The following is a 13,344-nucleotide window of genomic DNA, read 5'->3' on the forward strand; positions in this document are numbered from 1 at the left end:
CCCTACCATAATTTGGCCTCAGGCCAAAAAACAGGGAGAGAACTCAGCCCCACCCATCAACAGAAAATGGGGAATTCTAGCTGCCTGAAATCTCACCTTCTATGCTTATAATCATAAAGGAAATCAACCCTGAATATTCACTGGGAGAACTGATGCTGGAGCTGAAACTCCAATACTTTGGCCAGCTGGGGCAAAGAACTGGCTCATTGGAAAAGACCCTGATGCTGGGAAGGATTGAAGGCAGGAGGAGAAGGGGGTGACAGAGGATGAGATGGTTGGATGGCATCATCAACTCTATGGGCATGTGTTTGAGCAAACTCTGGGAGTTTGCGATGGACAGGGAAGCCTGGCATGCTACAGTCCATGGGATCACAAAAAGTCAGACATGACTGAGCAATTGAACTGAACTGAACTGAATGCTTATAATCTCTGCCCTTGGTCAAGTGATTGTCTGCAAGCTTATTTCCTCCTAAAATGTTAGCATAACCAATGAGGGGCTGTGTGCACAAAACAGGGTGCAGGGAGCCTGAGGCTTGGTCAGGGGGACAGACACTGACCCATGGGAAGTGCCCAAAGAATAGCCTTTGGTTATGTAAATAGGGAGGATCCACCAGTAACAATTTCTGTGTGGTGATGTGAGAATTTAGTGACTACAGTTCTTGTCCCTATAAAAATGGGTCCTTTGTTTCACACCTGGGAGAATGATTTGCATGGATCCAAAGGGTGCTTCTGTCCTGTCCAAGCTACAGAGCTAGTTGCCATGAAATTTTTTCAGATAAAGCACAGTCCCACCCCTCAGGTGGCTGAGAGCTGGTTGAGGAGATGGGGAAGAACCAACCAGGATGGATTTGATTCTCAGCATCGTGACTGCTTCCTCTCATCCCAGCTCAGGAGAGTTTCTCACTTTTCTTGAGTCGTGGTTCTTCACCTGGAAATGGGGACGCTCATCTGTGATCTCTGGGCTGTTGGGAGGATTAGAAGTGACAGAGGATGAGCCCTGACAAACAGTGGCTTAATTATCACTATTAGGGGACTAGTAGGTAATCAGGACTAGTTATCTAGCACAAAATGAGCAGCAATATTAGAGAAGGGGAGGGTGTTTGGAAATTCAGAGGATACACAGGCCACTTTTGGCTGAGATAGCCAGAAAGGCCTCCCCTGAGGAGGATATGGAACTTGTTCTGGGCCTGGCAGGAATCGGGGAACCTGTGGTGGCTTCAATGGTGGATTCGGCCAAGCTGGAGCTACATCCCCCAGAATTCCTCTCCCTGCACAGGGTTGGGTACAGCGGGCCACGGGGCGTTTGTGGGAGGTTTTGGTGGTTCAGATGGTAAAGAATCTGCCTGCAATGCAGGAGACCTGGGTTCAGTCTTCGGGTTGAGACGATCCCCTGGAGAAGGAAATGGCTACCCAGTCTAGAATTCTCGTCTAAAGAATTCCAAGGACAGAGGAGCCTCATGGGCTACATACAGTTCGTGGGGTTGCTAAGAGTTGGACACAGCCAAGTGACTAACACTTTGGAGGTGATGGAGTAGCAGCAGTCATGGTTCTTCAGCCCTCAGGAGGTCAGTGCCCGGGGTCCAGGTTTCATCGCTGCTGTGCTCCCCATTCTTGTCACTGACTGGGCTGAGGGGCACAGTTGGGTGGCTCCCCGTGAGGACAGGCTCTGTCTCTCTGACTCTGCCTGGGCAGGTCAGGCTTAGCTTCATGACAAAGATGCCAGCATCTCAGGCAAGACACCTCCATGCCTGTCACTGAAGTCTGAGACTCAGAGGTGCCCGAGATTGGTGCAAGGCCTAAATGACGTGTGTCCCCACACCTGGGAGACACAGGCAGGCCTCTGATGGCCCACCTGCCAACTCCCCTCCCCAAACTGCTCCTACTGATGAAGTTCCCTGGCCAAACCACTGACCCATTACGAGGACCAGGCCAGGGCCTGCTTCATGCAGGCTGTAGGTTTCAGTTCTCTACAAGCCTGCAGAATTATTCCAACAGGCTGACCACAGTCTCCCACTGGAACTCCCCACCTGATGCCTCAAAGCCCCCTCCCACAGCCCTGGGTGTTCACTCGGTCCCCAAGTGTAACTTCCATGAGGTCCTGCCTGGCTGATGAGTCCTCTCCTCCAGGGGCTGTGAGTGGGTGTGACGAACATGCTGCTGTCATCTCACGGGACCAGTGTCAGGTGCCAGGAGACTAACTTCACCATAGAAATGCTGCCTTTCCAAGGCAGTGAGGCATCCATGTTCTAGCAGGTCCTGTGGTCTGTTCCCGCTTGTGGGTGGACCCATTGTCCTGGGCCTTCCCCACCTCTCTCCCCACTCTGTCTAGTACCCACCTTCCCTTCCCCACTGCCTCCTTGTGGAGCTTCAGCATCAGCCCCAGACACAAGGGCCACACCCTGCAGGGACTATTTAACTGGCTTCTAGGACTGCAGGGGTCAAAGCATGGGTCTTGGAAATTGTGTCCTCCCTGGAGGCCCCTTTCTGCAAGAAGTAGGAATGTGGTTCCCTTAATTCAACATAAACACAATGAATTGTTCAGTCTCTAAGTCAAGTTTGACTCTTGGCAACCCCATGGACTGAAGCACACCAGGTTTACCTGTCCTTTACTATCTCCCTGAGTTTGTGCAAACCCATGTCCATTGAGTCTGTGATGCCATCCAACCATCTTGTCCCTGCCACTCCCTTCTCCTTTTGCCTTCAACTTTCCCCAGTATCAGGGTCTTTTCCAATGAGTAAGCTGTTCACATCAGGTAGCTTAAGTATTAGAGGTTCAGCTTTAGTACCTGTCCTTCCAATGAATATTCAGGCTTGATTACTTTTAGGATTCACTGGTTTGATTTCCTTGCAGCCCAAGGGCAAGAGTTTTCCTGGCAAGAATGGAGTGGGTTGCCATTTCCTTCTCTAGGGTGTCTTCCTGACCCAGGGAGTTCGAACATGCATCTCTTGCCCTGGCAGGTGGATCCTTTACCATTGAACCACCAGGGAGGCCTAGGTAAACACAATGAATACCCAGGTCCCTTTCCTACTCCCCTCTCTTCAGAAGGGAACACATCACTCTAGAGACTAGCATAGTGGTGATCTGGCAGTGGGGCTGGGGGAAATTGGGCATCAGTAGATGGTGGCCTCCTTTGCAGCTGCGTGGGCTACTGGGGCCTGGGCCCTGTCCTCAGACAAGGACCCCTCCTCCGCACTGCCCGCTGCTGCATCTGATCCTCTGTGTGCTATCACTGGTCGGGCTCTCTGTGAGCCTGTCTTGTGCTCTTGGCCTCAGCATCCCATGAAGACGTCTGCTCCTACCTGTCCTGATGCCCAGGGGCCCTGGGTCTCCTTGACTCTTGGGTCCTCAAACCTATCAGAGATTTCCTTGTCTCCTCCTCTCGGGGTTTGTACTGGGCTGGGTCCTTGGCTTGGTCTCAGAGACCTTGCATGCACTGAATTCTTTTCCTTTATCCCTTTCTCTTCTGGTCTAAAAAGAGTATTTTTCCCTCTTAGGAGAGGCAAGTATTTTAAAATCTAATTATCTTTCCTTTGGGCTATGGCTTAAAAAAGGAAAAAGAAAGCCCTGGGATATTAAGAACGTGACATCTTTCTTATTTCTTTCCAATTGACCTGATGGCTTTGGAGAAATGGCAGCCTTTGCTCCTAACAGGAGAGGCCGTGGGCTGGTGAGGGACAGAGGACACACACATCACACAACCTTTCAGGGTCCCAGATGGCAGATGAGGGCGGTGCAGAGTCTAGCGTTATGGACTGAAGGTCCCTGTCCCCCCCACAGCCATATGTTGAAAACTTTACTCCCAATAGGATGGTAGTTGGAGGTGGGGCCTTTGGGAGATAATTAGGTTTAGATGAGGTCATAAGAGGGGAGCCCCCCTGATGGGTTAGCACTGTTGGAGAAGAAGAAGAAAAAGAAGAAAGAGAAGGATAAGGAGAAGAAGAGGGGGAGGAGGAGGAGGAGGGAAAGGGAACTGGGAAAGGGAAGAAAGAGAAACCAGCTTCCAGGCTGCGTGGAATCACCAGGAAAGGCCCTGTGAGGACACAGCAAGATGGCTCCCATCCAGAAGCCAGGAAAAGAGGCCTCGTCAAGAACTGAAGATATGGGACCTTGAGCTGGTGATGGTTTAGTCACTGTGTCCAACATTTGTGACCCCATGGACTCTAGCCCTCCAGCCTCCTCTGTCCATGGAGTTTTCTAGACAAGAATACTGGAGTAGGTTGCCATGCCCTCCTCCAGGGGACCTTCTTGACCAAGCGATGGAACCTTGGTCTCTTGTATTGCAGGCAGATTCTTGGCTAACTGAGCCTCTGGGGGAGACCCTACAATCATGAGAACTGTTGTTTAAGACCCCAGTCTGTGATATTTTGTTTTTGTAGCTTGCATAGACCTAGACACTGAGGGAGCCAGGAGGATGGGTCAACTCAAAGGGAGTACAGATGAATAACAGGCCCCCTTCAACAGGGTGGTCAGGAAGGTGGACCTTAGGAAGGTCATTCCATATGATGGTTGGCTGATTTTCAAGAGAGCATTTTGGGGAGAATGCCAGAAAGAGAACAAGATTGTAAAGGGTTATGATGTAAGTGAGTGTTGGAACTATGGGAGTATTGAGTGTCAGACTCTTACTTCTATGAGATCCTAATAAAGACAAGTGAAGGAAGATGATGGGAACTTTGGGGCTTGCAGGGGACACTCAACTCTCAGCAGTGGGGAGGGGAGAACATTTTTAGGACAAGGGAGATGTGAGTATTTTGATTGCAGAGGAGAAAAACCAAAGTAAAGAAAGATGGGACACAGTGACCAATCTCTACACTTGGAAATGGAAATCCTACTTTTGGAATCTTGGCCACACTCATTGCTAACTTGGTGATCTTGGACAAGATACTAAACCTCTCTGAGCTTTTCTTTCTTCATTTTGTATGACTTCTGGGGATGGCAACTCTATGTCATTGGCTTGCTTTGAACCATTTTACTATTAATTTAAAGGGACTTTGCATAATATGCTACTGCTTCTACAGATAGGGGCAAAAACACAGCACTTACTGAGTGTCAGGCCCTGATCACCACCTTGAGTGCATATTAACTAACTGAATTGTGCTTACTAAATGTCTTTCAACTTGATTTTCAAAGTGACATTATGAGGTACTTTTGTTATCTCTGTTTTACAAATAAGGTACAGAGAGATTGATAACTTGCTCAAGAACAGAGAGCTAAAGAGGCAAAACTGCCAAGAATTTGTGCTCCTAACCACTGCGCAACACTACTTCATCTAAATGAAGTTTCAGGATGAAAATTATGTGGTTGATTGGCTGAACAGTGAAAGAGGAAGGGTACCTGTTGGGAAACAGTAGCAAAGAAGTCACCCTCTCCAGTGTTCTTGCCTGGAGAATCCCAGGGATGGGGGAGCCTGGTGGGCTGCCGTCTATGGGGTCACACAGCATCGGACACAACTGAAGCAACTTAGCAGCAGCAAGCAGCAAAGAAGTAACAAAGGGGAGCATAAATAGCCCAAGTGGAAGGTTGAGTTTGGAAGGATGAAGGGCAAGAGGAGAAGAGAGGAAGCTTCAGGGTGATAGTGACATTGAGCACCTGGATTCAACCATTCCTGAAGCTAAAGAGATCTAGTCCTTGAATTTCTGCTTAAGTCAATGAAATTTCTTTCCTGCTTAAATCAAGACTAGATGGGTGTATTTGTCTATGAAGGATAATAATGGATATGCTCATGGATTTTGGGAGAAAGGTGGAGTGGGCACCATTTCACGGTGATAACCAGTCCCTGTGTAGCTGTCGCATTAGTGTCCTAAGGCTGCCACGACAAGCTACATCAAGTGAGTGACTTCAAACAACAGAAATTTATCCTCGCATAGTTCTGAAGGTCAGAAGTTTGAAAACAAGGTGTCAGTAGGGCCACGCTCCCTCCAAAGGCTCCAGGAGAGGATCTCTCTTTGTCTTTTCCTAGTTTCTGATTATGCTGATAATCCTTGGCATTCCTTGACTTGTAGATCCATCACCCAATCTGTTTCCCACACCTCATGGCTGTTTGTCCTATGTGTATGTCTTTTTTTCTTGTAAGGATGACAATCAAGTTGAAGCACAGTCCACCTGAATTGAATAGGGCTTCATCTTAATTTGATGGCAGCTGCAAAAAGTCTGTTTTGAAATAAGGTCACATTAATAGGTACCAGAGTTGGACTTCAACATATTTTTGGAAGGAACATAATCCACTCACTATATCCTCATAGCCTGTTATTCTGGTCAGTGTAGCAAATGATCATCTTTATATTTTCACTTCATTGCCTCCCAACATCCCAGGCAGCTTTCTGTCTCCCAGATCTCAAGGGAAGGGATCATAATGCCTAGAACAAAGACCATATTCTTGTCTTTGAGTTCCAAAACTGACTTTTGAAAGCCTATGTAAAGATAACAGTCTAAAAACCAAGGGGTTTTTGATATACAAGAGCTGGGCTTTGTTGAAGGACAAAAGGATTTGTGAATTTTGGTGAGAAAGCTTAGAGGGCTGAGTACAAAGAGTATAAAATAAGCCAGAGTTGTGGAGAAGACGCAGAATATAATGTAACGGCAGCTTTTCAATATTTACAAAGGGAAAGAAGGACTCAACAAGAAAGGTACTTTGGAGGCAATGAGGTTAGAACAGAGATGTTGGTAGGGGACTGGATCCTCAACTCTAAAGAGCCAAGAGTCATGCAGAAGTTTGAGGAACCCCATAAACATGGTCCAGAAACACTGCACGCTTCTTAGGATGGGGCCAGGGCAGATGGCCCTGTGGTAACAGATGACCTAAAGTTGATGGAGGTGTTTAGCCAGATATTTCCAAGGTAGTCTCCAGGTCCCTCACAGGGGGACCAGAATGCCCAGGAGGTAATGACAGGGTGGGGGGTGGTGCACATAGCCACCGTGGCAGGACCACAGACCTTAGCCATGACTGTTAACATGGAATACTCAAAGCCCAGGGCGGTTGCAGCCGCAGCTGGAGGCCGGCCCTCACCCCAGGCAGCTTGTCCTGAACCACATGTGTGTTCCGTAGAACACACCGTCTCCCAAAACTTCGATTGTCATCAAGACAGGAAGCAGGACAGGGCAGGAGGGAGTCCTCCATTTAGATAAATACTCACACACAACATGGACCTAACATTCCAGATTCCTATGCAATATTGCTCTTTACAGCATCAGACGTTGCTTCTATCACCAGTCACATCCACAACTAGGTGTTGTTTTTGCTTTGGCTCCATCCCTTCATTCTTCCTGGAGTTATTCCTGCACTGATTTCCAGCAGCATATTGGGCACCTACTGACCTGGGGAGTCCATCTTTCAGTGTTCTATCTTTTTGCCTTTTCACGCCGTTCATGGGGTTCTCAAGGCAAGAACACTGAAGTGGTTTGCCACTCCCTCTCCAGTGGACCACATCTGTCAGAGCTCTCCACCATGACCCGTCCATCTTGGGTGGCCCCACACGGCATGGCTTAGCTTCATTGAGTTAGACAAGGCTCTGGTCCATGTGATCAGATTGGCTAGTTTTCTGTGATTGTGGTTTTCAGTCTGCCTGCCCTCTGATGCCCTCTCTCAGTGCCTACCGTCCTACTTGGGTTTCTCTTACCTTGAACGTGGGGTATCTCCTCAAGGCCACCGCTCCTGACCTTGGACATGGGGTATCTCCTCTCTGCCACTCGCCACCCTGTGCCACCCCTGCACCATGAAGGAAGCGGTCACACAGGAGATGGCAAGAGTGAACGTTGACATTTTAAGAATCAGCGAACTAAAATGGACTGGGATGAGTGAATTTAACTCAAATGACCATTATATCTACTGCTGTGGACAAGAATCCCTTTGAAGAAACGGAGTAGCCATCATGGTCAACAAAAGAGTCCAAAATGTAGTACTTTGATGCAATCTCAAAAATGACAGAATGATCTCTGTTCATTTCCAAGGCAAACCATTCAATATCAAGGTAATCCAAGTCTATGCCCCAATGAGTAATGCTGAAGAAGCTGAAGTTGAATGGTTCTATGAACCTACAAAACCTTTTAGAACTAACACCCAAAAAAGATATCCTTTTCATTATAGGGGACTGGAATGCAAAAGTAGGAAGCCAAGAAACACCTGGAGTAACAGGCAAATTTGGTCTTGGAATACAGAATGAAGCAGGGCAAAGGCTAATAGAGTTTTGCCAAGAGAACACACTGGTCATGGCAAATACCCTCTTCCAACAACACAAGAGAAGACTCTACACATGGACATTACCAGATGGTCAACACCAAAATTAGACTGATTATATTCTTTGCAGCCAAAGACGGAGAAGCTCTATCCAGTCAGCAAAAACAATACTGGGAGCTGACTGTGGCTCAGATCATGAACACCTTATTGCCAAATTCAGACTTAAATTGAAGAAAGTGGGGAAAACCACTAAGCCATTCAGGTATGACCTAAATCAAATCCTTTATGATTATACAGAGGAAGTGAGAAATAGATTTAAGGGACTAGATCTGATAGAGTGCCTGATGAACTATGGACAGAGGTTTGTGATATTGTACCGGAGACAGGGATCAAGAAAATCCCCAAGAAAAAGAAATGCAAAAAAGCAAAATGGCTGTCTGAGGAGGCCTTGCAAATAGCTATGAAAAGAAGAAAAGTGAAAAGCAAAGGAGAAAAGGAAAGATATACCCATCTGAATGCAGAATTCCAAAAAATAGCAAGGAGAGATAAGAAAGCCTTCCTCAGCAATCAAAGCAAGGAATTAAAGGACAACAATAGAATGGGAAAGTCTAGAGATCTCTTCAAGAAAATTAGAGATACCAAGGGAACATTTCATGCAAAGATGGGCTCAATAAAGGACAGAAAATGTATAGACCTAACAGAAGCAGAAGATATTAAGAAGAGGTGGTAAGAATACACAGAAGAACTGTACAAAAAAGATCTTCATGACCCAGATAATCACGATGGTGTGATCACTCACCTAGAGCCAGACATCCTGGAATGTGAAGTCAAGTGGGCCTTAGGAAGCATCACTATGAACAAAGCTAGTGGAGGTGATGGAATTCCAGCTGAGCTATTTCAAATCCTGAAGATGATGCTGTGAAAGTGCTGCCACTCAATATGCCAGCAAATTTGGAAAACTCAGCAGTGGCCACAGGACTGGAAAAGGTCAGTTTTCATTCCAATCCCAAAGAAAGAAAATGCCAAAGAATGCTCAAACTACCCCACAACTGCACTCATCTCACACACTAGTAAAGTAATGCTTAAAATTCTCCAAGCCAGGCTTCAGCAATACGTGAACTATGAACTTCCAGATGTTCAAGCTGATTTTAGAAAAAGCAGAGGAGCCAGAGATCAAATTGCAAACATTCACTGGATCATCAAAAAAGCAAGAGAGTTCTGGAAAAACATCTATTTCTGCTTTATCGACTAGGCCAAATCCTTTGACTGTGTGGATCACAGTAAACTGTGGACAATTCTTCAAGAGATGCGAATACCAGACCACCTGACTTGCCTCTTGAGAAATCTGTATGCAGGTCAGGAAGCAACAGTTAGAACTGGACATGGAACAACAGACTGGTTCCAAATAGGAAAAGGAGTACATCAAGGCTGTATATTGTCACCCTGCTTATTCAACTTATATGCAGAGTACATCACGAGAAACGCTGTGCTGGATGAAGCACTAGCTGGAGTCAAGATTGCAAGGAGAAATACCAATAACCTCAGATATGCAGATGACACCACCCTTATGGCAGAAAGTGAAGAGGAACTCAAGAGCCTCTTGAGGAAAGTGAAAGAGGAGAGTGAAAATGTTGGCTTAAAGCTCAACGTTCAGAAAACTAAGATCATGGCATCTGGTCCCATCACTTCATGGGAAATAGATAGGGAAACAGTGGCTGATTGGGCTTCAAAATCACTGCAGATGGTGATTGCAGCCATGAAATTAAAAGAAGCTTGCTCCTTGGAAGGAAAGTTATGACCAACCTGGATAGCATATTAAAAAGCAGAGACATTACTTTGCCAACAATGGTCCATTTAGTCGAGTCTATGGTTTTTCCAGTAGTCGTGCATGGATGTGAGAGTTGGACTATAAAGAAAGCTGAGTGGTGAAGAATTGATGCTTTTAAACTGTGGTGTTGGAGAAGACTCTTGAGAGTCCCTTGGACTGCAAGGAGATCCTACCAGTCCATCTTAAAGGATATCAGTCCTGGGTGTTCATTGGAAGGACTGATATTGAAGCTGAAACTCCAATACTTTGGCTACCTGATGGGAAGAGCTGACTCATTTGAAAAGACCCTGATGCTAGGACAGATTGAGGACAGGAGGAGAAGGGGACGACAGGGGATGAGATAGTTGGATGGCATCACTGACTCAATGGACACGAATTTGGGTAGGCTCTGGGAGCTGGTGATGGGCAGGGAGGCCTGGCGTGCTGCAGTTCATGGGATTGCAAAGAGTCGGAAAGGACTGAGCGACTGAACTGAACACACCCAACAGGAAATGGAAGGGATACATTTCTTTGAACTGAGTTTTTATTTTTGTTTGTTAGTTGAAATGGAGGCTGTGTTCAGTTGTGGAGAAATAGAATAGCCACATCTTTATGCATCTGAGGCTTCTTAAAATATGTATGAGTTACCCAATACTGCATAACATGTGACCCCGCGCTTAGCTGCTGCAAACAATATGTGTTCATGATCTCACAGTTTTGGTGAGTCAGGAGTTTGGGTATGACGTTGCTGAGTTCTCTGTTTGAGGTCTCAGGAGGCTGCAGCAAAGCTGTTAAATAGGGCTGGGGTCTCATCTGAACACTCTGCTGGAGAACCCAATTCCAACTTTGCGCAGGTTGCCAGCAGGTCTTGTTTTCTTGTAAGACAGTGGGCTAACTGTTCCCTGGAGTCAGCCCATTGTTCACAGGGGTCCAAAATTACAAGCTTATCCATGGAACAGTCTAGATAGGAACCTAGTAATCTGACTCCAAATTTCACACTCTTTTTTAAAAATAATTTTAAAAAACTATTTATTTATGTATTAGGCTGCATCGGGTGTTGTTGTGGATTGCAGGATCTTCATTGCATCATGTGGTTATTTTGTTGTGCTGGGCAGGCTCCATAGCTGTGGCGTGCGGGCTCAGGAGTTGCGATCCATGGGATTTGTTGCTCTGCAGCATGTGGGATCCTAGTACCCTGACCAGGGATCAAACCAGTGTCTCCTGCACTGGAAGGCAAAGTCTTGACCACTGGACTGCCAGGGAAATCCCTAGTTTTCACACTGTTTACCACTGTGATTCAATTTTCCTGCAGGATGCCTGTACCTGGGTAAGTCACTGCAAAAAATCTTTGGAATGACTGAATAAAAGCCAGTAATCCCCTTGTGAGCCATTCTGTTAAGTCTCAAGATTACTTACTTGATGAAAAGACGCAGGTGCGGTGTGTGTTTGGGGGTAGCCAGTGGTTTCCATCTGTACAATGAGGTAGATTTTAATGAAACATCTTCTCCCATGTTTGTTATTTTTGGTCCAAAGACTAACTCATATTAACTTTCTGTGAAATGCCATTTTTTTTCCCCCAACTCTCTTTTTGAAATGCTGTGCTCAGCTCAAGTCAACAGTTTCTGGCCCCAGGTGTTAAAAACACTGGGCTCTTCTTAGCAGGGAGCTAGGAGGATGAATCAGCCACAAAGCGGGGTGTCACAAAGGAGACTTAAAAGGAAGCCAAACTCAAATTTCAGGAAATGGTGTCAAAGTTTCCACATGTATTGTGAGACCTATAAATATCTCGTCTTCAATCTCTGAAAGCCCTTGCTGCTGGTCCAAATGTTAATCCTCATTAGGTTAGAAACCTGGAAAGGATTTTGTCATCAAAGATAGTGCTAAATTTGGATGCTTCCTAGTTGAGTTCAACCGCACTGAAGAAACCAAAGGACTTTCCTCTTATTGGCTTCAAAGGGCAGACTGATTTACGTCTTTCCCAAGCCTGTCAATTTAGATGAAAAGATCCTTCACTGGGGTGCCTTCTCCAGCAGCATCCTGCCAGTTTCTCATCTTGAAGAGGGTCTTGGAGAGAGGGCTCAATCCAGAGCAAGCTCCACTGGCTGTGTCAGGATCAGTATGAGGGCGCTCATGCTGGTTCCATTTGCCTCCCCTCTGACTCATGAAGAGCTGCAAAGCAGACCCCCAGGGCTGACTCATGTCCCCCTGAGAGTGCAGAAAAGCATTTTGCATTTCAAGAAGATTTAATCTTACAGTTTCTCATTTAATTTTGGCTAAGATTTACTTGTACCATCCATTGAGAAAATTAGACCATTTTCAATAAACATCTCTCCAGAGAGTTTTTAACATGATTTACAAGAGGATAATGATATTTCTTAATAAGGAAAATAAGAAATGAGGTATCACCATATGTAGTGATAACTACTCTTAATAATTATTTATTGTCAAATGTTTATTGAAAGTCTAATATACAGTCAGCAAAAACAAGACTGGGAACTGAATGTGGCTCAGATCATGAACACCTTATTGCCAAATTCAGACTTAAATTGAAGAAAGTGGGGAAAGCCACTAACTCATTCAGGTATGACCTAAATCAAATCCCTTATGACTATACAGTGGAAGTGAGAAATAGATTTAAGGGACTAGATCTGATAGACAGTGCCTGAGGAACTATGGGCGGAGGTTTGTGACATTGTACAGGAGACAGCAACAAAGACCATCCCCAAGAAAAAGAAATGCAAAAAAGCAAAATGGCTGTCTGAGGAGGTCTTACAAAATAGCTGTGAAAAGACGGGAAGTGAAAAGCAAAGGAGAAGAGGAAAGATATACCCATTTGAATGCAGAGTTCCAAAGAATAGCAAGGAGAGATAAGAAAGACTTCCTCAGCAATCAATGCAAAGAAATAGAGGAAAACAATAGAATGGGAAAGTCTAGAGATCTCTTCAAGAAAATTAGAGACACAAAGGAAATATTTCATGCAAAGATGGGCTCAATAAAGGACAGAAATGATATGGGCCTAACAGAAGCAGAAGATATTAAGAAGAGGTGGTAAGAATACACAGAAGAACTGTACAAAAAAGATCTTCATGACCCAGATAGTCACGATGGTGTGATCACTCACCTAGAGCCAGACATCCTGGAATGTGAAGTCAAGTGGGCCTTAGGAAGCATCACTATGAACAAAGCTAGTGGAGGTGATGGAATTCCAGCTGAGCTATTTCAAATCCTGAAAGATGATGCTGTGAAAGTGCTGCCACTCAATATGCCAGCAAATTTGGAAAACTCAGCAGTGGTCACAGAACTGGAAAAGGTCAGTTTTCATTCCAATCCCAAAGATAGGAAATGCCAAAGAATGCTCAAACTACC

Source organism: Odocoileus virginianus, chromosome 4 (assembly GCF_023699985.2).
Source record: "Odocoileus virginianus isolate 20LAN1187 ecotype Illinois chromosome 4, Ovbor_1.2, whole genome shotgun sequence".
NCBI classification, from domain to species: Eukaryota; Metazoa; Chordata; class Mammalia; order Artiodactyla; family Cervidae; genus Odocoileus; species Odocoileus virginianus.